General features: G+C 50.0%; 1 long non-coding RNA gene across 1 annotated transcript; it reads right to left on the reverse strand.

Annotated features, from left to right (window-relative positions):
* Window positions 1-1593: 1593 nt before the first annotated feature.
* Window positions 1594-9272, reverse strand: LOC122685026. The gene is made up of 3 exons (XR_006338222.1): window positions 8933-9272; window positions 8379-8450; window positions 1594-1678 (listed from the first exon to the last, which is right to left on the reverse strand). It is a non-coding gene; the product is annotated as an uncharacterized LOC122685026 (long non-coding RNA).
* Between the last annotated feature and the right edge of the window lie 15955 nt (window positions 9273-25227).

A 25227-nucleotide genomic window follows, 5' to 3' on the forward strand; every position in this document is an offset into this window, starting at 1 on the left:
AATGTTGTTTCAATATTGTTGGATTTAGTAAAGACTTTAAAAAATGGTCCACATCAAAAGATCTTAAAAAAAAAAAAAGAAAAACACCTCTATGGTTTTACATTCATTGCACATTTAAGCGGCAGATTATTCCTAATTTCCTCTCATAGATATTCATCTCTCTGCCACCCCTCATTTTTTTTTTCTTTTTTTTTTTGCCACCCCTCTTTTAAGGATATTTTTTGATTAATTGTAGGCAAGGAGTTGTTAATAATTTTAGGATAAATGTTTAGATAGATTCAAAGATATTTGAAAACAAAACGAGACAGATCGAATTAGCATCCCTCTTTGGTTATATGTTATAGAAATTCCTTTGAGAGTGCTGTGTTTTTAGTGAGAAATTAACACATAAACAAAATAATTTTTACTTATAAGCTTGGAGCCCTAAGAGACATCTTAAACTGGGTGGAATTGTTTCGTGTAATGAGTGATTTAAAGCAAAAGTAACAATCTTAATGTTGGCTGGTTGCACTTGGTCCGTTTGACGAGAATAAGCCCTGTAGGTGGGAGCAGGCCCCCAGGAGATCACAGGTGCCCTCCCCATTCTGAGACCCCCTCAAGGACCGTAATGCAGACCAATTAGGCAGAGACAAACCCAGACGTGTCTCAATTTGTCAGAAGCCTCGCGCTGTTTACCCCGCATGGTTGGGGTCTGATAAAAACCCATACGTAGTTCAGCCCAGCACATTCTTCTCGGTATTTACATCCCAAGGGGAATTTTAAGGGACATTTAATCCTCATGTTTCTGGTTCATTTTCCCTTAACTCATCAAAATGAGGTTATGAAAGATTGCTTTGATCTCTAACAGGACTTGTTCACGAGAAACATGAGGCCATTACTTTCAAAACAGAAAACTCTGGTCTGCCAAGAGTCCGGGAGTTAACAGCATGACGTTAGAGCTTTGTTCGAAGCCCCCCGACCTTTGAGACCCAACTGGGTCCTAAATTCGGCTCGGGGAGGCCTGCTGCCCTCCAGCCCAATAAAGCCCATTTATTAACTGTCAGACCAGCTGTGTAACAAGTGAGCTTTTAGTGGCTGTGCCATTTTCTTGGTTCCAGGCCAGAAACAATAGGTATAAGACTTCCACCGTTAGTGAGACATTTCACAGAGAAATTGGGATTTGCATAATGAAGGGCTGCCTTCCAAAATAAAAATGTGCCTTGCGGGACATGTATTTTTTTTTTTTTAATGATGAAAATGTAAATAGATCTGTTCACGGCAGCCTTCTTGGGTTCTTCGGAGACCATAACACACCTGGGGGTGAATTCTATAAGGTGAAACACACATTCCCCTGTCCTGTTGCTGTAATATTTGTGGAGTTCAAAGCCCAGGGTGTAAGGATAGGAAATAAGTATATTATGAAACTACAACCAGAATTCCTGCTCCAATAAGCTTGAACAGTCCTCTGTTGAGATAACATTGTAAAAGGCACTAGACTTGAGACCTGAGGGATTGTAGTCAAAGTTCTTTAATTTTTCAGGAATAGAAACCAAGTCTGCCAGATGGAATAGCTAGAGGAGTTTGCTGGGAAGACGTGTAGGAGTCTCACGGTGTTAAAGAATGACCTGGACACAGCGATTAGGAAGAGCAGGAACTGCTGGGCATCTCAGCGGCTAGTGCTTCTCATTTTCAGATTGAACTGAGAATTAAAAGTGGAAACATCAGAGAGGATTCGACTTGGGACACGATCCTGTGAATCAGGGCAAGGACAAGCTAAGTGATCTCAACTACCATCCCCCCCACAATGAGGCAGTATTGTTTAAATGGGCTTCCCAGTTGGCACCAGTGGTAAAGAACCCGCCTGCCAATGCAGGTTAGACATAAGAGATATGGATTTGACCCCTGGGTTGGGAAGATCCCCTGGAGGAGGGCATGGCAGTCCACTCCAGTATTATTGCCTGGAGGATCCCATGGACAGAGGAGCCTGGCAGGCTGCATGGGTCTATCCATAGGGTCGCACAGTCAGACACAACAAGAGTGACTTATCATTTGTCTTCTGCAATTAAATAACCAGAAAAAAGCTTTGAATCTAAGCAGAAAGTCACCCCTTCTTCTTCAGCCCTGACACTTGGGCATTCAGCATCTGTTTAAACACTTCCATGGTGGGACGCTCCTTGTAAGGACAGCCTATTCCATTGTTACGATTGTGTGCATGCGCAGCTGTGTCTGACTCTGCAACCCCATGGACTCTAGACCATGGGATTCTCCAGGCAAGAATACTAGAGTGGGTTGCCGTGCCCGCCTCCAGGGGACCTTCCTGACCCAGGGATCGAATCCAAGCCTCCTGTGTCTCCTGTATTTCGGGCAGATGCTGAGCCACCAGGGAAGCGCATTCCATTATTGGACCACACAAAATACAAAGTGGTCTTATATTGAGTGAAGTTTTACTTCTACTCTTTGGTTCACTATCTAGACTTTGAGTGCTCAACCAAGTTTTATACAATATACATAAGGTAATTATTTATATGTAGAAGACAAATCAATACCCCAGCCTCTTGCTTTTCTCTTATTCTCACTAAGCATATTTAATAGATTCAAATAGTTTTCATATAATGGAATTTTTCACGCTGTCCAAACTCTTCTGCACGTAATTCAGTCTCAAGTGGCCCTCTCTGAATGTGGTATCTAGGCTGGAATGTGCACTCCAGGCAAGGTCTGGACAGCTAACTTCTATTCACGAGGCTCTGGGTCGTATTACTGTTATGGTGTTGACTCAGGCTGTGCTTGTGGCCCAGGCACGGCCGCTTGCTGAGTCAGTTCTCCCCTGGAACACTCTTGTGCAGGTAACGTGAACGCCACCCAGAAGGAACACAGAGCAGTCACTGCTCAGGTGATTTTGATTTCTGACCCTGCCTTCTGTTCCATTGACTCAGAGGGTAAAGCATCGGTCTACAATGCAGGAGACCCGGGTTCGATCCCTGGGTCAGGAAGGAAATGGCAACCCACTCCAGTAGTCTTGCCTAGAAAACCCCATGGACGGAGGAGCTTGGTGCAGGTTACTATCCATGGGGTCGCAAAGAGTCGGGCACAACTGAGCGATTTCACTGTCACTTTCTGTTCCATTAACTGTCTTTCCACCAATTGCTGATAAGCATGGATTTTACCCCTTACACAAATCACTGATTAAAAAAACAAAAGTTGAACTGGCCAGGATCAAGCTCAGAGCCTGTTGATCTGGATTAGAAATGTTTCCAGTGCTTGGCATTGAGCAGTGTTCCCTGAGTACAGTTACTCAACCAACGGTGGGTTTTGCAGAGTATGTCTGATGAAAGAACTGTTTCTCTAAATATTAATAGGCTTACTTGCAAAAAAAAAAAAAAGAAAATTTCTCAGAATCTTTATTATTGTGCCAAGTAAATTGTTAAGAATGTGGAATATCTTTTTATGTGTGGAGAGTGTTATCTGGTGGAACCCATAAAACACTTGGGAGACGCTGACCGAATCCTATCAGCGTGAGGACACTGTTTCAGATTGATTCCCCTGGGATTTAAATGAGCACCTTGATCAGTCGCCCTGCTAGCATCTGGATAAGGTCTGCCTCCATCATGTCTCTGCTCTGCTGGGGTATCAGATCTGGCAGAGAGAGAGTTAAGAGACTTCCCTGGTGGTCCAGTGGTTAAGACCCTGCGCTTCCAATGCAGGGGCCACAAGTTCAATCTCTAGTCAGAGAACCAAGATCCCACAGAAAGAAATCACTGGACCCAAGAGAGGAGAGTCTCCATGGTGCACGTTGGCTGGGACACTTGAGGGATGCGGATCCTCTCTGCTGCCTGCTCCAGGGCCTCAGGTCTTTCTTTGTTCTCCTAAGCTAGGGATGGATGCACAGACTCCTGCTGTCCCTAGAATACCCTACAGGCCTGGATTCTGTCTGGCCGTTAGCCTTTCTGACTTTCTTCCTCTTCCAATAATTTCTTTCTTGGTCACCTTTGGTCCTTCTTCCCATCTTTCACCTTTAATACATTTCTACATTTTATTCTTTTACAGGTTCTATATACTCATTAGCACCTGCATTTGCTCTTGGGACATTTCTACTAAGTTCAACAGCAGTATTTTAGAGCTGGATTTATTTGTACAGTGGATGTATCCCTGAAAAAAAAATGAATTTCAGAAATTGAATTATATTTTTGACACTCACAAAGAGTCTGAAATTTATAGATTCTTCCAGTGGATCTTTTTTTTGTAAAGCTGAAGACTGCTTTGGTAAGTCAAATAGCCTCTAATTTGTCAATTGTGTAAGTCTGTAAATTTAGTTTCCTTAAGTCACGGTTAATCTATATCAATAAACATTGCATTTTAAGTTTATCCAGTAGCAAAGTGTCTGGTCAGTTGACCAGAATTAATTGATGTGATTTCATGACTGTGTTCAGCTTTACAGTATGATTTAAGGTTTACACTTAGTAAATTAAATGAGCTCATTTTATAACTCCTCACAGCATGGCCTGACTCTGTGTGATGTGTGCAATGGAATAAGGAACCTACACGAGCCCAGATGGTGCCATCTTTTGTTGCCCTTCATGTCACTTATTCATTCACCAAACATTATGGAGTGCTTAGAATATTCTGGAAACTTGAAATACAAATATCCTTGGTTTAATTCACATCAGACAGTTAGTTAGAGTTATCCCAGGCACCCAGTCTTAAATCTCTGCAAATATGTTAGTTACTAATTAGATGGGGCTGACATGATCCAAGGAGACAGGCAGGCATTCTGGAGTCAAGCTGGAAAAAAGCACCAGTGGAAACGTCACAGAGGCTGGGACACAGCCGGGGCTCTTGGTTTGGACGTGGACAGGCCAGGAATCCATGCTGAGTCAATGGGAAAGTAACAGACACACAGTAGGTCCGATTCTGCTTCCGTCTCCATAGATGGGCGATTGCGGCGGGGGTGGGGATGGGGTGGAAGGATAAGAAGAGATAATATTCTGTGAGAATCTGCTTCCTGTGTACCAGACACTATTCTAAACCCTTTGCACATATTGGTTAAATCCTTACAACACCCGCATGAGGTAGATTCTGTCATCGCTTCATTTTACAAAGGAGATGCCGGACGGCACAGAGAGGCAGAGCGCTTTGCCCAGGGCTGCAGGGCGTGTGCACAGCCGGGCTGGGGTCCGTCCGAGCAGACGCTCCCTGGAGCCCGCATCTGGCAGTCACAGGGAGCAGCCGGCGGCCGTTTCTTGGCTCTGCGATGCCGCCCACGGGAAGACACTGTTGTTGGTGCCACAGATCACCAACACCAGGCCTCAGGCTCACTCACGCAGACAGATGCTCCTGATTTACCCAGTAACAACTTAATCAGATGATTTACACACATCCTCTCCTGTTGGAACAAGTATACAGCAACCTAGTTCTGGTGGGCTGCAAAAGAGACATTTTAAAAAATCCCAGTGGCTTATGCAGAAATCATATTTTACCCTGGGCCAGGGGTGATGGAACGCCTCAGGTCAGAGGGACCTCAAAGGCTCCCAGTTCGGAATCCCCCACCCCCACATTCTGCACTGCGCTCTCTCACATCCCTGTAAATCCAGGTGGCCTGGGTGTCTGGATAATGGATTAGAGATGGGTATTGATGGATGAGGACCCATGAGACTAGACCTGTGACAAGTGATTCATTAGCCCAGGCAACCCTTCACAGCTAAAAATATCAGCCCGTTACAGCTAAAAAAGCTGGAGGTTATCTTTCTGAAACACAGATCTAACCGTGTGTCTGCCCTGCTGAAAACTCGTTAATGGCTCTCCTTAACCTCGGGGTAAATTCTCAAGGTGATGCTCAAGGTTCTCTGAGAGCTGACCCCGTCCCCCGGCTCCCCCAGCAGACCCTGCCGAATGAACAGCTCTGTCTCCTCTGCAGACAGAGCCCAGCCTGCCAGAGAGGCAGGTCCCTGCAGGTCAGAGCTCGGGGGTTCCTGGGACCCAGAATGTGAGAAACAGGGTTTGAAGAGCCTGGAGGAGAAGCGGCATCTCCAGCAGGGCCTCGGCCTCTGGGAGCAGGGTGGGAGGGTCACAGGAGGGGAACCAGCCCCCCACCCCCCGCAGGGTGGTCCCCAAACCCGGCCATGGGGAAGAAAGTCACCGCTGTGACTGCTTCTGGAGCAATGTCTGCAGGACAAGCAGGACGAGCTGAAAGAGGCAGGGGCTTGAGAAAGGGGGAGACCCCAGGCACCATGGAAGGAGCACCTGCGCCCCCACACCCTGCTGATGCTTCTCTGCTTCCCTGGGGTCCTGGTAACATCACCAAGAGCCCGCTGACGATGAGGGGGTCAGACCCCCCGCAAGCCCACTGTGCATCCAGGCCTTCCTCCTTCCCTTCCCTTTCAGTCACCATCCAGCTCCCTCATCTTGTGCCCCAGGTACTGAGCTCAGGCCTGGGGACAGAGCGGGGGACAGCCCCTGCCCCCAGGAACAGGAAGGGGGGCGGGGACCCTGGGCCCATCGCAGGGAGGCGAGGCCCGCCCACTGGGAAGTGGGCAGGTCTGGGGTCCTGGGGAGCACAGGGCAGAGGCCGCTCCAGGCCGCGACGGGCAGCCTCTTCTGTCCCCTGCACCCTGGGCCTCTTCCTCTCGGCCTCCCTCCCGTTCACCTTCTGCCGGTTTTCCCAGGCCAACCTCAGGTTGCGTCTCCGCCATGAAGCATGTCCTCCTCCAGCGTTCAGAGGTCTCTCCACGCCCGCCTGGATTCTGTAGAATAAGCTCCCTGGGGCATGGAATTGAGAGCTTGAAGAAACTTGGCTTGGCTTTTTTTTTTTTCCTTTTCTCACTAGATTGGAAACTGCTTGCATAGAGCTAAGTTGTATCTGACTCGTTACAACCCTATGGACTGAATAGGCTCCTCTGTCCATGGGATGCTCCAGGCAAGCATCCAGGAGAGGGCTGCCATGCCCTCCTCCAGGGGATCTTCCTGACCCAGGGACTGAACCCGCGTCTCTTGCTTGTCCTGCATTGGCAGGCGGGTTCTTTACCACTAGCACCAGCTGGGAAGCCCGGAAACTGCTTGAGCGTGAGGCTCACATCTCATACTCTGCTCAGCACAGTCAGTGCCCGGTGTGCGCATGTAGTATTTGGTAAAAAATGATGCGGAGGACGCTCCTGAGGTCCCTCCCTGCCTCCAGGATGCCCATGGGAAGAGCACGCAGACTGAGTTGATGGCCACTGAGGCCCCTCTGTGGCTGGTCCAGGGAGCCTTGCTGGGGAGACCCTTCGGAGGAGGGAAGCGGTTTGCAGATGGAGAGAGGTGAGGCTGTGGGCTTCTGCAGGAGGCGGAATTCCAACTGACTCTTCTCTGCGGAGCAGCAGCAGCGGAGTGAGAACTCTGGCGTTGAGGATTTTGCCTTGTTGCTCTTCAGCTCCTCCTCGGGTGGCCCTGGGGTTGACTGAGAAGCCCGGCTCAGTGGTGGCCCCAGGATCGATGACTCAGGTGGGAGCAGGTCATGCTGAGTCAGGCTCCCCACGTCCCAGCCCGGAGCCCTCGTTTACACGGCGCTGGCACTCGGTAGGGGGAGGGGCTTTGGCGCTGGGGGCTCCCGCCCACGTCTGCAGCAGCATCCTTGGCCTTGGCTGCTCCAGACTCTGCCCTGAGCTGCTGGTGGCCTGAGGTGGGGGCGCCCCAGCCAGGCTCACCGAGCTCTCCCTGCCGCTGGGCTCCTCGCCCGCGTGTGTGACGCTCAAACCCCTCAGTTACCCACTCACACCGCGGACGCTGGGGAAAGGTACCTACTTCCTTTGGGCTTCCCAGGTGGCGCTAGCAGTAAAGAACCCGCCTGCCAATGCAGGAGACGTAAGAGGCGCAGGTTCAGTCCCTGGAGGAGGGCATGGCAACCCACTCCTGTATTCTGGCCTGGAGAATCCCATGGACAGAAGAGCCTGGCGGGCTACCGTCCATAGGGCTGCAAAATGTTGGACTGAAGTGACTTGGCACACACGCACCTACTTGCTTTAAAAACTTATCTTCAATTGTCCCTGAGTGGCAGTGAGGATGGTAGGCGGCAGCCTCGATGACCCAGCAGGGAATCAGGTGTCACGGGCTCCCCTCTCCCCATGATCCCCACACAGGTTCAGACCCAACCCGACCTGTGCTGTCTCCCTCCGTCCGAGTCTGGGGTATTGCCAGCGATCTTTTCTCTCTTTAAACGAAAGGCACATCAAAAGAACAGAAGTTACGGTCATTTTTATGAGACGTGGGCAAATGCATGGGCAAACAAGCACATTTTCCATTCAGCTTTTTATAATGAGCAGCTCTTTGTGGTTGTAAGTCGAGGCCACAGATGTTAAAGCCACAGGGAGGCGTGTTTCCAGGTGGGGCAGGGGCCACGCTAAGAAAAGGATGTTCGCCAGTTGTCCTACCTCTATCTGGGGCATTCGTCCAGTTCAGCTCTCTTCACACGTGGCCAGACCTTTTATACGGGTCAAACCTGGCTGAAAAGAACATTCTGGAGGTTTTGAAGTGGACAGAAGCACATCACACTTTGCTACCACATGGCCCAGGGCTGGACACAGAACAGTGCGTGTCTGTGTGTCTGTCTGTGTGTGTACCCACGTGTGGGGAGGCAGACGCTGTTGACAGGCTCAGGGATTGGGTATCAGAGGGCCCATCGGGAAAACATAAATCATAATAAGTATTTCAGAGGGAATTTAATACAGAAATTTGGCTATAGAAGTATCAGAAGGACCGAGAAAACAGCAACAACAGAAAAGAGGGTGGGGGAGAGACCACAGCAGGATCAAACAGGAAGCACATGGCGAGAAGTTATGGGAGCAATATGGCGGCCAAGGGTCTGCAGAAACCTCCCCTGTGCGAACAACTTCCCAAGCGTGTGGCTGCGGTAAGGGGAGATCCTTAAAGCCCTGAAACAAGGCGTGAGAAACGCCAAAGCTGCCGTTCCCCTGCAGGCACTCACCGTCCGTGGTGTTCTTGACCCGGAGCTTTGAGAGGCTACGGCCCTAGTGCCAGTGGCGAGAGCCGAGGACCACGGCGCGCTGCGCGTCAGAGCAGAGGCGACTGCACCGGAGGAAACGAGCGGGCCGCCAACCGGGAGACGTGCTTGTCTATGGCGTGGCTCTGGCTGAAGCAGGGAGGCGGCAGAAAGAGTCACGTGGGGCAAGGCGGTGGTCTGCCTGGAGGGAGAGCAGCAGGGCCAGAAGAATCACATGGGGCAACGCGGTGGTCTCGCTGGAGGGAGGGCAGCAGAGCCACTCCGTCTCCCTGGCAGGGCCTGGTGGCAGCACAGAGCCTCTGGGGAGACGCCCAGGAAGCGCAATTTCGGACCCTAGGGCTCTCGTTCTTGGCAGAGATCCCTGTCCAAGTCTGACTCAGATGCAACAGGGTAACTTGCTTGCAAGTGATCACCTCGGAGGCTTCCCTGGTGACCCAGGGGTTAAGTATTCACTCTGCAGGGCAGGGGGCACAAGTCCAACCCCTGGTCCCTGAGAATCCCACGGGCCACAGGGCAACCAAGCCAGCGAGCCACAACTTCCGAGCCCCAGCCCAAGAGCCTGGGAGCCACAGCTACTGAGATCCCGCATGTGTGTGTGCCGAGTAGTTTCAGTCGCGTCTGACTATTTATGACCCCACGCACTGCAGCCTGCCAGGCTCCTCTGTCCATGGGATTCTCCAGGCAAGAACACTGGAGTGGGTTGCTATTCCCTTCTCCTGGAGATCTTCCCAACCCAGGGATCGAATCCTTGTCTCCTGCATTGCAGGTTGATTCTTCATCACTGAGCCACCTGTGAAGCCCAGAAGTCAAATAACCGGGTCTTATTTCTTTAATGTTCAGTTAATTTAGGATGCTTGGAATATTTGATCCAGCATCAGTGGTTTTAACCACCATTGTTAAAGAATCACTGGCAGAAGTAATTTTATCCCAAAACAATTCAGTTTGTGTGGGATCTGTAGTTATACCTACTTATTTTTGTCCTGAATCTTCCTGGTTGAGAGAACTCCTTAGTTATACTTGGTTGGGGGAAACTAGCTACCCAGAAGAAGAGGTTCTTTTCTTGGGAAAAGAAACTTCTAGAAAACCAAAAAATTGAAGGCTTTTTTGTTTGCTTGCTTTTTTTTTTTTTTTAAGTATTTCTAAGCAAGGTTTTCACATTTCCACTATTATCAGTTTGGTTTTCTTGATAGAAACAATATTAGGAGTTAAAAAAAAAAAAAAAAGGGAAACAGAGCAATTCAAAAGCAACTATGTTGTCCATATACCTCTACTTCCAATAGTTGAAGAGTGGAAAAGTTGGTAAATAAGCCCCCAATTCCATGCAGATTCTTAACCAATTGTCTGGTTTTGAGCAGAGATACAGTGAGAAGTTCTTGTATTATCTTTAATGCCAGGGAGTAATACTAAGAATTTACTTTGGGCATTTCAGTGGTGTCTTATGGAACCTTAACTGGACCATCAAAAATAAATGTTTAGGAACTTCCCTGGGGGTCTAGTGGCTAAGACTGCACACTTCCAATGCAGGGGGCCTGGATTCAACCACTAGTCAGGGAACTTAGACCCCTCAGGCCACAGCTGAGACACGGTGCAGCCAAATAAAATGATAATAATAATAGATTCAGAGAAGCTAGTCGCTCACGAGAGGAGTGGCTTAAAAAAAGACGTGTTTACCTGTATTTTCCCACAAGAGGCACTGAGATACTTGAAACAAGTCATCCTTGGCAGGTAGTATGAAATCAGAAGTGTCTCTCTCCAGCCCACAGTTGCAGGTAAGAAACCTCCAAGAGCATCGTAGCTCCAAGCTGAGTTTCCATCTCCAGCCTAGATTAAGAAATGGATCTCTTGAAAATGAACTGTGAGCACAATTTTAAATTTAAATATTGTGTCACCCAGATCGAACATGCTTTCAGTCACAATATCCGCTCAAATGAAGGACATGCTGAATTGAATACCCGGGTCTGTTGGCAGAGGCCTTTAGCCTAATCAAGAAATTTATGGGCAGACAAATCTGTTAGGGAGCCAGACACCTTCTCTAAATTGAAACATCTCAAGTCATTTAGCAGCTGATCTACGGTGTCCCTGAGCTTCCTCGAGGTCAATTAGAGGACCTTATGCATTGAGTTCAGTGTTATGACTTTAAAAAACGACTGGGTTTTTTTCTTTCTTTCTTGGTTACCAGAACTAATAAAAACTTCTTGGAGATTGAGAGACACCTAATGAAACCAGGGTTTCCCTGGTGGCTCAGACGGTAAAGGATCTGGCTCCAATGCCGGAGACCTGGATTCGATCCCTTGGTCAGGAAGATCCTCTGGAGGAGAAAGGCAACCCACTCCAGTATTCTTGCCCGGAGAATCCCATGGACAGAGCAGCCTGGCGGATTACAGTCCATGGGTGAAATGACTGAGCAACTAACACACACACACAGTGAAACCAGGAGTGTTGAATTCCATGGCTACCTGTTTTAGTTCTTACTGGGAAAATCTGCATACCCAGCTTTGAAAGACAGAATGAGAAACCAGTCAAGGAATTGGGTATATTATCCAGCCTACCCAGATGGAGGAGACCTGGAAAAATGTGAAGAATAACATCACAGAATATTCAGTGTCTGCCACCCAGCACGGAGTCTGTCACATGTTGTCACTCACGGATTTGATAACTTTCCTGGCTTGTGTCTCTGAAAACATTCAGTGAGAGTTGGCGACTTGGTTGGTATTTCAGACAAAGAAATGAGGGCCTGGATTGAAAACAGACAGGGCTTGAAGGCTTTATGAATGGCAGCTTTATGTCAAAATTCCAACAAAAGTAGTTATCAGCTGCCCCCCTCCCTTTTCTTAAGGCAGCAGGAGACTTAAGGTACAAAATTCTGTATAATCCCTCTCTACTAAAACTCTAACAACAGCAAACAGCTCTTTGGCATAGTTTATGCTATTCTTGGCAAAGCACAGGACCAGGTGACATGAAGGGTGACTACAGAGAATATATATACACAATGAAGTCAGCTCATAATTAATTTCTGCAGGTTTACAAATTTAACTGCATAGGAGTTAAAATTTCTGCAAGACAGGGAATACCACAAGCAAGCAGGTAATGGCACACACGAGACACGAGTGCTTGTTTCCTTCACATGCAAAGAGCTCTTAAAAGTGAACGAAAAGATAAGTAACCCAATGAGACAATGGGCTTTCACATATGTTATAAATATTTTAATCTGATGTGACATTTACTCTTTAACCTGATTTCTGTGGCTTTCCCAGGCTTGTGTTGTACGCAGTCAGATCTGTATGTCTTTCTATCACGTTTATGCTTAGAAATGCATTCCTCATTCTGAAGTACATCTATTTGATTTTGGATTTGGGAGGGCATTAATTTCTGATCCATCCATAGAATTTCTTTGGGAGCGTGGTTAAAGATAAGAGACTCATATTTTCCTAAATAATTAGCCAGTTTTCCAGCTTCATTTGTGGAGTGGTCCTTTCTTTCCTCACCTATGTACGGTGTCACATTTATCATATATTAAATGCCTACATGTGCTAAAAATAACACGTGCTTTGAGTGGAATGTGGTGGATGAATCTGAGGCATTTGCAACACGTGGGCATCCAACCTTTTCCCTCTGCCCTCCCCACCCCCTTCCTCCCCAGAGATTGCAAACAGAGGGAAGGAAGCCAGAAAAACATTAAACAAGGTCTGTTGCTCTGGATAATGTCTCAGAAGAAAAAAAGCAGGCTGGAGTTTTATGATTTAGAAGCGATGGTCTGCTTCAAGAACCCCAAGAGAGGCACCAAGCGGCCACATACTGGGCGCTCACCCGCCTCCAGGCACGCCTCTGAGCACCTACAGGACCACCCACAATGTGGGTGCTGTCATGTTAGAGATGAAAGAACAGGCCCAGAGGCCTCAGGTTACTCCCCCTAAGTCATTTGGAAGGACAGTGATCTAAAACATGGCTACACCATCCAATTGACAAAGGTGCTAGGAACATCACCTTCTTCAAAACGGTTCCTCTCAGCAGAGATGTCAAGTATACAAACCCTCAGTCAGCAAGGTCCCTGCAGCTGCAATGCAGTCTTCTCTGGTGGGAGTGAGTCCTGGGTGGGAAAGTGATTAAGCCAGGTGACTGGTATGGTTCTGGGAACTGTGGACGGCCAACAATTTCTAGGTACTCATTGAACTCCTGTTCTTCTCACATCAACACTTTTCCTTTCCAGGAAATAGAAGAAAAAGGCTTTTCATCTCTGTAACTAGCTAAGGGAGGTACGGCAGAGACCTTTCCACCACAGGATGGTGTAGTAGCCCAGAGAATTCTATATCTAAATCTTAGGAGAGGAGTGGCCTTTGAGTGTGTGTTTTCATTCATCATAATCAATTGTTGAGTTTGTAGTTTTGCTGAGTGACTCAGTACGCTAGTAAGGTGACTGTGGACACGTGCCGGGGATGTGGCCCCGGCTCACAGCAGTGAATATGGTACAAGCTGTGATGACTCGGGGGCTTCCCTGGCAGCTCAGCGCTGAAGAATCTGCCTGACAATGCAGGAGACACGGCTTTGACTCCTGGGTCAGGAAGATCCCCTGGAGGAGGACATGGAAACCCACTCCAGTGTTTTTGCCTGGAGAATCCTGTGGACAGAAGAGGCTGGAGGGCTATAGTCCATGGGGTTACAGAATTGGACACAACTTAGCGAATTCTAGACAACAAGTGATAACTCGGGGGCCCGCTACCTTAGGAATCTGCTTTCATCTCTCAAGTGGGGCTCTATGTACATGAAATCAGAAGCACCAGACACCAGATTTGGATCAAGGATCAAGAGTCCTGGATTCCTGGGTCTGCTTTGAAACTTCCATCTTCATAACTAGGCCCTGTTCAATGTTTTTATCCAGAAAATAAGAATATCAACACACTTGTGTGTTTCTCCGTAGGTTACCTCAAGCATTACATGTATTTGAAAGTGTCTTAAAGTGTGTAAGCTGCTGTGTAAGTAAGCAAGTAAGAGTTAGTAGCTCAGTCATATCTGACTCTTTGCGACCACGTGGACTGTAGCCCCCCAGGCTGCTCTGTCCATGGGTTGCTCCAGGCAGGAATACTTGAGTGGGTTGTCATTTCCTCCTCCAGGGGATCTTCCCTACCCAGGGATGGAACCTGCGTCTCCTGTATTGCAGGTGGATTCTTTACTATCTGAACCACCAGAGGAGTTGCTGTTATAGATGCAAAGTTTTACTCCTGAAAATGAGAAATATTGTCAGCTGATTTGTTTTCTGTGGTGGTTGTGCGTGTATGTTTCCTTGTTGTTTTTTGAACACCTTGGCACTAAGCAACTGGTTTCCCCGATCCTGACTTGACTGTTGGCTCCAAGTCAGAAAGTCGCAGCCTCTGGTTCTTGCCCCTGATGGTCGCTCCAAGCTCCCCAAGGAGAAACGCACTGCTTGTCTTTCTGTCAGTTCAAACCACATCCTGCCCGTTTCCACTCTCCAGAAGACAGCTTGTGACACTGGTGGTTTTACGATGCGGCGGGCTTCTCCGTGAAGCCATAGCCAAAGCCTTTTTCACAGAAGTGAAAATAATTCATCCAGTGGTTAACGTGTCAGGTCTAGGTATCGACTTTACCCTTCCCCCCCACCCCCACATCCCTCAACTTCATCCGAACCCCTGATTCAGGGAAGCAAACAGCTCCTCAGCCTCCTCTCATTGTCTCAACTCTTATAACTTTCTAGACAGAAACTAAGCTCGAGGCAGGAAAGACAGAGGTGTTCCTGAGAGAGGGCTGCATACAGTCCAGCTTGGGCCCAAATCCAGCCAATGACACAGTCTGCAGTTGTTGGAAGGGACCTGGGCAATCTTCTAGTCACTTTACAGATGAGGAAATGCCTTCATTTTAAACCCTGAGAAAACGGAGTACAGGGATGGTTAGTGCTTTGACTAAGAGCTTATTAAAGCCTACTAGAAGCCTATGAAAGAACCTGCTGCCAAGGCAGGAGACCCAAGAGACACAGGAAGATCCCCTGGAGGAGGGCACAGCAAACCCACTCCAGTATTCTTGCCTGGAGAATCCCATGGACACAGGAACCTGGTGGGCTATAGTCCATGGGGTTGCAGAGTCAGACATAACTGAAGTGACTTAGCACAACACACAGAACCCATCAGAGGCAGAGCCTGGATTGGTCCCAGGGTCTCGGCTCCTGGTGCAAGGTCATGATAGGTAGACCAGTTGTCCCCATATTTGTAGTTTAAGGACTGTTGGCATCACTAGGGGCATTCTGGGGACTGGTTTGGGTCCTGGTGACCAAGGAGCTCCTCTCAGAGCTGGAGGCTGCTTGCTGAGAGCCAGGATGGGGCCAGTGCCAAACAGCAGAGGAAGCTCTCAGAAAACAGCAGGTGAGTAGAGCCCTCGGTGAGCTTAGCCACATCCCGAACGGGGACACCAAGGGAAATAAACATCCTGAAAGAATCTGACACTGGAAGAAAGAAAGAAGAGGGAGAAAGAGAAGCCACGGCATCATCATCTAAGTCATCGACGGAGAAAATCAGAACTCTGGGATTCTCACCCCCAGGGTGTGGGGCCGTGTTTATCTTCAAGAGCAAGACGCAGGCACCGCAGTCCCTCCAGGTTCACGGGACACTGGGGCAGAAGTGGGAGGGCCCAGGCCTCGGGCAGGGCTGCAGAAGGGAGGGGCTGCCACCAGCCCCCTGCAGCCCCCGAGGTGCGCGGTGCCGGCTGGGCTTTGTGCGTCCTCCCGCGAGACCCAGAAGGCAAAGGCGCCCGTGACCATGACCGGAGGAAACAGCGCTTTGCAGAGACACCTGCCTCACAGCCTCCTGACCTCGGACAGTGTTTATCCCCGGCTGAAGCCTCCCCTATCTCTCAAGGGTGCACGGTGGCCTGTTGAGAGTTAACTTATTAACTTGACTTGGGACTTCATCCTGGATGCCAAGGACTGATGAGGCTCCGGTGGGCATGAGGCTTCGAGTTCAGGTGAGGGTGGAGGGTGTGTGAGCCAGAGGCCGTCAGGGCCTCCCAAGAGAAGCCGGAGCCCTGAGCCTGCCCAGGGACAAGCCCCGAACGGCGGGCGCCCCTGCCAGCAGGGCACCTGGAAGGCGGGCCTGGGCGCCCAGCTCAGAGCGGCTCCGCGGGCGGGGCCCCTCCGCCGGTTTAACTGCCGGCCCAGATAACCACCCGCTCCTCGCGTGTTGCACAATCAGCCGCTTTGCCAACAGAGGGAAGAGACGGTGCTTTTCCAGCCCCTCTGGTCAACAGCGAACTTCCTTCAGGGCTGTCCTTGCCGTCCCTTCGCGTCGCCTATTTTTAGTTTCCGAGCTGGTCTGATGAGCTGTGGGTGTGTATTTTTGGTGGCGAGGACGGTGGCTGATTCTCCTTTCACTCCTTCAAGCATCAGTCTGGGTTCTGGCTTCCTTTCCTGATTCAGGAGGTGCCCGGGGCTGTCGTCCACCCTGGCCAGGGCTGGGTGGGCCACCTTAGTATGGAGGCCGAACACATGTCCCACTTGGGGTGAGCAGATGAGCCCGCCCAGGAGGCTGACCCTGAATCCAGGGCTGCCGTGTGTTTGGTGGATTCACGAAGGCTTTTGCTCCACCAAACCCAGTGCTCTGTGACAGCCTGGAGGAGTGGGATGGGGTGGGAGATGGGGGAGAAGTTTAAAAGGGAGGGGACGTGTTTGTGTGTGTGAGTCACTCATTGGGTTAGATTCTTTGTGACCCCATGGACCATAGCCCGCCAGGCTCCTCTGTCCATGGGATTTCCCAGGCAAGAATACTGGAGTGGGCTGCACGTCCTCCTCCAGGGGATCTTCCTGACCTGGGGATCGGCCCCGGGTCTCCTGCATTGCAGACAGTTTTTACCATCTGAGGCACCGGGGAAGCCCAGGGACATATGTATGTCTGTGGCCGATTCATGCTGATGGACGGCAGAACCGAACACGGTATTGTAAAGCACTTATCCTCCAGGCAGAAATAAATTCTTTAAAAAAAAAAAAAAGAAACCTAAAAAAGAGAAGAAGAAGGAATAGTCTGTCTGACAGCTGTGTCCCCAAATTGCTACCCAGAAAGTCGCCCCTCAGGTCCTCAGGCTGCCCTGAAAGCTTCGCATTGAAGAGGGTGGAGGAGATCAGACGTGCTCTGACCTGGTTATAGGCCAACGCAGCCTCGCGATCCTGCGCTTTGGTCTCACCGCTGGAGGAACGGGACCTTCCAAGGACCATCCACGGCAGGTTCTTTTTAAATTCCCAAGCAGGATAACATTTGTGCAAAGCGGTGATTGCACAAGTTCTAGGGCTCAGGAAAAAAAAGAAAAAGAATGAGAGAGAGAAACCGCCACGTGACCGAGAACAGGAGAGGGAGGTCGGACCGAGGGGACCTGGGCAGGAGCCCTCCGAGTTTGCGCAGGAGCCACCCCCAGCCCGGGGTTTGCTCACCGGACGCTGAGACCAGGAGAGCCGGCGGCCGGCCAGGGCACGCCCTTCTGCCCCCGCCTGCGCTGGGTCTGCTCAGGGCACTGCAGGCATCCCCGGGGACTGCGTGGGAGGGAACGCGCTCTCCGGTCCTCTGCGCTCGGCTCTGCGGGACCGCAGCCGGCTCCCCACAGGGGCTGGGGGACCCTGCAGCCTCAGCCCATGGCCACCTCTGCTCTCTGACGTCAGCGGAGGCTCACTGAGGCCCCAGGTCCCTCACAAAAGCAGTCTGGACCGTTATGAGAACACTCGAGGATGCGAAAGCCCCAATGGGAATAAAGGCTGTGAGGATCAGATGATGCTCTAAAAGCACCCCCCGCGGGGCGCGTGCACGTCTGAACTAAGGGCTCTCACGGTGCCCCCGTCTCACCTGGGGCCATAGGTGAGCCAGCCAGTGTCCCTGACTGCCTGCCGCAGCCTCTCTGCACGGGTTAGCTGATTCCGGTTCCTTTCCGGGCCTGGGGCCCTGGGGGACGGAGGGACCTGCGCTGGTCCCCACACTGTATGGATAACCTTTGTGTTCCGCCGTTGCTGAATTTGAACGGATGTGGGCCACAAGGCAGCTCCGCCGTCTGACCTCCCAGGCTCTGCTGCCCTTATCCAATCCCCAACCTCCCCGTCCATCTTTCTCACCTTGCCACCCTCCCTCTGCTATGAGACCACCAGTGGCTCAGCAGTAATTTGAAAGAGTCTTTGGTGACGGAGCCCCTAAGGTCGGTGGTCTATCTGCTGTGCGTGATTTCAAGAAGTAAAGTGGGGGAGAAAGGTCGAGGGAGAGCAGACTGCTGATGGGAGGCCACGGGTAAGCTGCGCCAGGGCCCCGGACGCTGCCCCTTCACCCCGGACCGGAAACGAGGAACAAGCCCCTCCCGTTGTTCTGGGCTCCTTCCAGCCTCATGGCGTCTTTTCTGCCCGGCGTTTGTGGCTCCTCCAGGGACGTGTCGCCGGCTCTGCGTCTCCGCTCCGCACCATGACCCCGAACGCCCACAGGCTCCCGCCAGCGGGAGGCCACAGCCTCGGTCACCACGCGGTGGGCAAGCGGACGGACAGCTGCTGTGTGAGCAGCTCCTCTTGGGCCGTGGGGGCGGGAGGCAAAGAATCCCCTCGTTTCAAGGGAGCTCGGCTGTAATGAGGGGGCGCTGACAGGTGGATGATGGCGCCTCACCTGCTCCACTGGGCCTTGCGGTTTACGCTGCGCCAAGTTGTCCACACCCACGATGAAAGCTGGAAGGGAGGCTGGTGTCACAGATTGGCATGGACCTGGTAGGAGACTCTCTGCGTGCATGTGTGTGCTCATGTGCATGGCTGTGAATACTGCAGGGAGAAGGAGAAGGAAGCAGTCCCATACGGCTGGAGAGGGCCGCACTCAATTATTTGAAAAGACCCTGGCGAGTGATCTGGAGGAAACAGGAGAGAAAGTTCTTCTGAGCAGGAGCGGAAGGCTGAGAACAGGAAAGCACAAACCCTTTGTGCCCGGACTAGAAACCTGGTTCCGGGGTGCGCCTTTGGATTCCTCCGGATCCCACGGGGTTAGAAGAGACTCTGTTCTTTAAAATGGAATTTGGAGAAAAGCCCCGCTTGTTGTGTGAAAACGGTCAGAAGAATCAGATAGTCCTCTGAGTGGGGCAATACTTCGGCTACCTGCTGTGAAGAGCTAACTCTCGGAAAAGACGCTGATGCTGGGAAAGATTGAGGGCAGGAGGAGAAGGGGGCGACAGAGGATGAGATGGTTGGATGGCATCGCTGACTCAATGGACATGGGTTTGGGTGGACTCCAGGAGTTGGTGATGGACAGGGAGGCCTGGGGTGTTGCAGTCCATGGGGTCGCAGAGTCAGACGCAATTTATCGACTGAACAACAACTGAGTGGGACAAACCAAGATCTGTTTCAGCAGAAACATGGCTTTAGAAACCTTCTGGCAAGGGAAGAATGGAATGTCTCCACCTCCAGTAGGGCAGGGCTAATGGTTGGGAGGTCCTGGGAGACCTCTAAAATGATAAGAGTAGTCTTCCAGTGGGTTATTTCCCTTTAGTATCAGCTGGTAAGCATTTTCTGAGTGGAACAACACAATATAAGGACAGACGGTGTCTGAAGTCAAGACCAGTGAAATAAGCATTCACAGTCCATGGGATTGTCCAGGCAAGAATACTGGAGTGGGTTGCCATTCTCTTCTCCAGGAGGTCTTCGTGACCTAGGGATCAAACACGCATCTCTTACGTCTCCTGCATTGCAGGCATGTACTTTACCACTGAGCTATTAAGGAAGCCCCTCATGCTGGTGAAACTGGGGAGCGTTTAGGGAGAAGTCCCATCTGTCGGCATAGTTACTGTTCGCTCAGTGCCCCATGGTGTGTCCCCACTGGAGATGGATGGATTGGCACCAAGAACCACTTTGCAGGTTGAGAATCTAGAGACCAGATCTCCTAACCCCAGTCCAGCTACCGATGGGCTGGCTGACCCCAGGGCAAATCACTTTGTGTGGTTTTCTCATTTGGAAGGAAAAAAAGGAAAGATAAAATCTGATCTACCTCTCAGAGATTTGGGGTGGTTTCTGTTTTGCTTTTCTGTGAAGAGCAACTAATAAAAATGATACCAAACTCCTCTGAAAATAAATACAGGCTCTATGTGTCTCGAGTAATAATAGCATGTATTCTCCTTGGGATCAAGGCTCAACTTACTACGATAAAATCACTGGTAAATTTCTAAAAAGTTACTCCTTTGTGCGCATACCTTCTCCATAGAAAATGGTTTTCTGTTAGAAAAAGTTAAAGGACACGCCAGGCCTTTCACTTGGGGTTTATGTATTTCTTTTCCGTCGGTGAATAGCACTCTCTTTCTCCAGGTTTCATTTTGGTCATATTTCAGAAATGGCTGAATTTCAGATTCCCAACTCCTGCTTACAGAGAGTGAATTGAGGGGAAAAAATGATAATGAGATTAGCAGATAAGTAAACAAACATTTTAATTGAGACTCAAACTGTAGAAGTATTGTGTGCAGTATGGAATTACATGTTTCCATATTCTCTGTTGGTTTGCAGGAAACCAAAACTCCAACAGTTATATTAAACATAATCACCTAACTCCACAGGGCCTGAAAAGCATTTTTTTTAATGTGACGATTTAAAGGAGAGTGACTGTGCAAAACACAACAGCACAGATGAGTGTTTCTGCTGCTTTTGTTTCTTTCAAAAAGGACATTAACTCTGGGGGCAGGTAGAAATGTACCATATTTCACAGCCCCCCTCCTCGAAAAAGGGAAATACCTTGATGGACCTCACTGATCCCTTAGGAAAGTTAGATTAGAATCCAACACAAAATGAGGTCTTAATGCAGGTTTTATGTTGTGAGAACCAGGACTCTGGTGCTCAGGAGTGCCTCTAAGCCGAAAATTTTAATTCCATTTAACTTTTTGCTTTTTGCATTGAATACATAGTTCATAGGCTTCCATCTTAAAACCTTTCTGATTGAAAGCAAGGAGCCAGCTCTCTTACCTAACTGAATTCAGTTCCCACCTTCTCTCCAAACACCCAGAACATCCAGGAAGGCCAAACAGATGGTGGAAGAAGTTGTCCTGTTCTTTCTCCTCTGATGCCATGAGTAATCGAGTTGTAACTGAAAGGCACTCACCAGTTCCTCTCTCCTTTCTCCACTGGATGCTAAGTGGTCTCACCAATCACAGAGCAGGCGTGTGGTGTACTGTCCCCTGCAGCATTCTCTTGCTCACTCAGCTGGAGGTCTGAGAGCAGAGGAGTCACTCCCTGCAGATGTGACAGCTAACCGTAGACCCAAGGCCACCCAGTCCCAGAATATCCGCCTCTACCTCCCTTGTAATTTTCCCTACGTCAAAATGGACGCATTAGGACTTCCCTGGTGGTACAGAGGATAGGAGTCCACCTGCAAATGCAGGGGACCCAGGTTCAATCCCTGGTCCAGAAAGATTCCACATGCCTCAGAGCAACTAAGCCCAAGAGCTGCAACTACTGAGCCCAAGTACTGTAACTACTGAAGCTCGTGTGCCTGGAGCCCGTGCTCCACAGCAAGAGGAGCCGCTGCAGTGAGAAGCCCCCACACCACAGCTGGAGACAGCCCCTGCCCTCCACAGCGAGAGAGAGCCCCCGCCCTCCACAGCAAGAGAGAGACCCCGTTCTCCATAACTAGAGAGAGCCTCTGCCCTCCAAAACTGGAGGGAGCCCCTGCCCTCCAAAACTAGAGAGAGCCCCTGCCCTCCACAGCGAGAGAGAGCCCCCGTTCTCCATAACTAGAGGGAGCCCCTGCCCTCAAAAACTGGAGGGAGCCCCCGCCCTCCAAAGCGAGAGAGAGCCCCGTTCTCCAAAACTAGAGAGAGCCCCTGCCCTCCACAGCTAGAGAGAGCCTCCACCCTCCAAAACTGGAGGGAGCCCCTGCCCTCCAAAACTAGAGAGATCCCCTGCCCTCCACAACTGGAGACAGCCCCCGCCCTCCAAAACTGGAGGGAGCCCCTGCCCTCCAAAGCTAGAGAGAACCCCCGCTCTCCAAAACTAAAGAGATCCCTTGCCCTCCACAGCTAGAGAGAGCTCCCGCCCTCCAAAACTGGAGGGAGCCCCCACTCTCCAAAACTAGAGAGAGCCTGCACGCAGCAGAGAAGACCCAGTGTAGCCAAAAATAAGATAACTTTTTTAAAAACATGGACCCCTTAGGGTTGTCCTGTCCAATGCATAGCCACTAGTCACATGTGGCTATTCAAATGGAATCAAATGATATGAAATTTGAAATCTAGTTCCTCAGTCACTCTAGATGGACATCATGTGCTCAGGGCGGCTGCCATAATGGCCAGTGTGGATGCAGGACATTTGTGTCGTCTCAGAAAGGTCCCTTGAACCACACTGCTTCAGAGATTAGCCAGCCAGGGGCTTCATCGGTGCTGAATTTTAAGAAACTGAGACTCATAAAGGTTGAATGACTTTCCCAAGGATATCCAAGAATCTATGAAAAAGGTGTATTTTGGCTGTTTTGGAATCCTGAGGCTGTCCTTTATTTCAATCTTGATTTTTGAAAGAATTTTCTGTATCATATGCATATTTGACTTTTAATTGAGACTCAAACTGTAGAAGTACTTTGGGCAGTATGAAATTATGTGTTTCCAGATTCTGGGTTGGTTTGCAAGTAAAGGAATCTAATATAATGGTGGTCCTGCAGTATAAAAACACTGATTTTTTTTTTAATTAATTAATCTTTGGCAGTGCTGGGTATTCATTGCTGCTCAAGGGCTTTCTCTAGTTGACAGGCGGGGGCTTCTCTAGCTGCATGCTCAGGCTTCTCTTGTTGCAGAGTGCAGGCTCTGGCAGGGGTGGGGGGGTGCAGGCTTCAGTACTTGTGGCACATGGGCTTAGTCGCCCCAGATGTGGGATCTTAGTTCCTGGACCAGGGATCGAACCCGAGTCTCAGTATCAGCAGGCAGATTCTTAACCACTGGGCCACCAGGGAAGTCCCCCAAACACTTATTCTTTCTGGAGTTGCTCAACCTGTCATGGTTAATTATATCTATTTTCCTTTTTTTTAGTGACCTGTGAATTTCACAAGAAAAAGGAAGTCTGGGTTAATTTTTGGAGAAATTGCTTTATTTATTCCCTCTTCTGGATTGTGCTAGTAATATTGCTATGCCACTTAGGACAGTTGGAAACTGGAATCAATTAGACGAGAAGGCCCGGCAGTCACAGGACCCAGCGTTCTAACATCGATGGTCGGTCAGCATCATTGGTCAGAATCAGGATGGGAGGATAGTGCTAGACACACATGTGTGTCCCGAATGTTCTTCGCAGACTCTTAGGTTCACTTAGAGCCATGGCAGACAGTAAATGTCTCTCTCACTCAGCTGTGTCCAGGATTTATGCAGTGTCTAGTGTGACGAGGGGCCAGGATTCATCTTGGGTGGTAGGGCTGAAGCCTGGCTCAGGTACAGAAATGAAAAACACAGCTCCTCAGAGCCCTAGAGATGGGGAATTCAGGACTTGGGGGCTCTTAAAAAGGCCTCCCCACCCAGAGGAGGGGCCCAGAAACTTCCTCTGAGAGCCCCCTTTGCTGCTAGGCTCCCCTGGATACAAGGAATTTGTCCCCATGGAGATCAAAGAGAATTCTGGACCATTGTTTTAAGTTATTAATTAAGTGAGATTGATCTGCAATTATTTCAGCAGTTAACCAAACCACGGTAGAGAGAGAAGATAAAAGAAAGAATCTGGGCTCGCTGTGCTTCTTATTAACTTCCTCTTTGTAATGAATACCTCGCCTTGTGTTCCACCAAGCCCTTCCACATTCTCGTGCAAAAAGGAACCACCAAAGAAAGTAGCAAAGCCTCTTCTCTTGGCACAAGAGATGTGTGTCTAAATCTTGGGCCTTGACTTGTTGGCGGAGACACCATAAAAGGCTGATGTGCCCTGGGCATGCAATTTTATTGAACAAACACTGAGTATTGGGACAGTGGAAGTTCTGTCCCAGTATTCTTGGTCTTCCGTGGTGGCTCAGACAGTAGAGAATCTGCCTGCAATGTAGGAGACCTGGGTTCAATCCCTTGGTTGGGAAGATTCCCCTGGAGAATCTTGGGTGAATTATATGACCTGTGTGTGCTCAGTTGTGACCAACTCTTTGTGACCCCCTGGACTGTAACCCACCGGGTCCTCTGTCCATGGAATTCTCCTGGCAAAAATCCTGGAGTGGGTTGCCATTTCCTACTCCAGGGGATTTTCCTGACTCAAGGATCAAACCTGCGTCTCTTGAGTCTCCTGCATTGGCAGGCAGATTCTTTACCACTGAGCCACCGGGGAAGAATTACATGATAAGAAAGTGCATCATATTATAGCAAACCAACTAGTGAGGTTTGAAACAAGAGACCAAGTCATGAAAAAACAGATGAAGCACAGAGCATCCGTGGAATACTGCAGGGTGAGGCAACAAAGGACTGGAGCCTAGAAGGCTGGAGAATTCACAAGCACAGCAGTAGTGTTCTGGCCTTTTGGAATTCTGCCTGGTATGGCTGAGCAAGGGCTCCCCGAGTTTTTTTTATCATCAAATGAAAGTTAACACATTCAGTTGTGTCCAACTCTTTGCAACCCCATGGACTGTATAGTCCATAGGATTCTCCAGGCCAGAATACTGGAGTGGGGAGCCTTTCCCTTCTCCAGGGGATCTTCCCAACCCAGGGACTGAACTCAGGTCTCCCACATTGCAGGCGGATTCTTTACCAGCTGAGCCACCTGGGAAGCCCTCCGTTACGGTCAAGAGGGAGGGTTAAAGTGGAGCAGAAGGCAAGGCCTCAGTGGCGATGCCAAGAGCATCCTCCTCTCCTAGAGCTGAGCCCGTCTCCTGCCCAGACTCAGCCGGGAGATGTCTACGTGGTACCGGTTTCCGGAACAGGTCCTCTTTCCTCAGCACTCCGACCATCTAGGGGCTGGTGCCTCCACGCTCTTGGAGATGATTGTCTATTAAACCAGACATGCTTCCTAACTCCGACGGGTTATAAGGAGGAGCTGGAGGAAAGGCAGAGTCCCTGTGTGTTCTGAGGAAGAGCCAGGAGATCTTAAGGGCTCCTGAGTGGGGGAGAGGGGCGCATGGAGGACGACCTGAAACCAGAGAGCTGCTGGACTGCGGCCGCAGACACGTAGAGGGGCTCTGAGTGTGGGCAGACCCCAGGCCTGGACCCTGCGGGGCTAGTGCCCCAGTGGTGGGTCTTCCCCATCAAGGTGTGTGCGTGGCTGGGAGACGACTGAGTGGGCAGGTGGTCTTGGGGACCAAGATGCCAGGAAAGGGCAAAGGTGAAGGTCACACTTTGCA

Source organism: Cervus elaphus, chromosome 27 (genome assembly GCF_910594005.1).
Source record: "Cervus elaphus chromosome 27, mCerEla1.1, whole genome shotgun sequence".
Classification (NCBI taxonomy): Eukaryota; Metazoa; Chordata; class Mammalia; order Artiodactyla; family Cervidae; genus Cervus; species Cervus elaphus.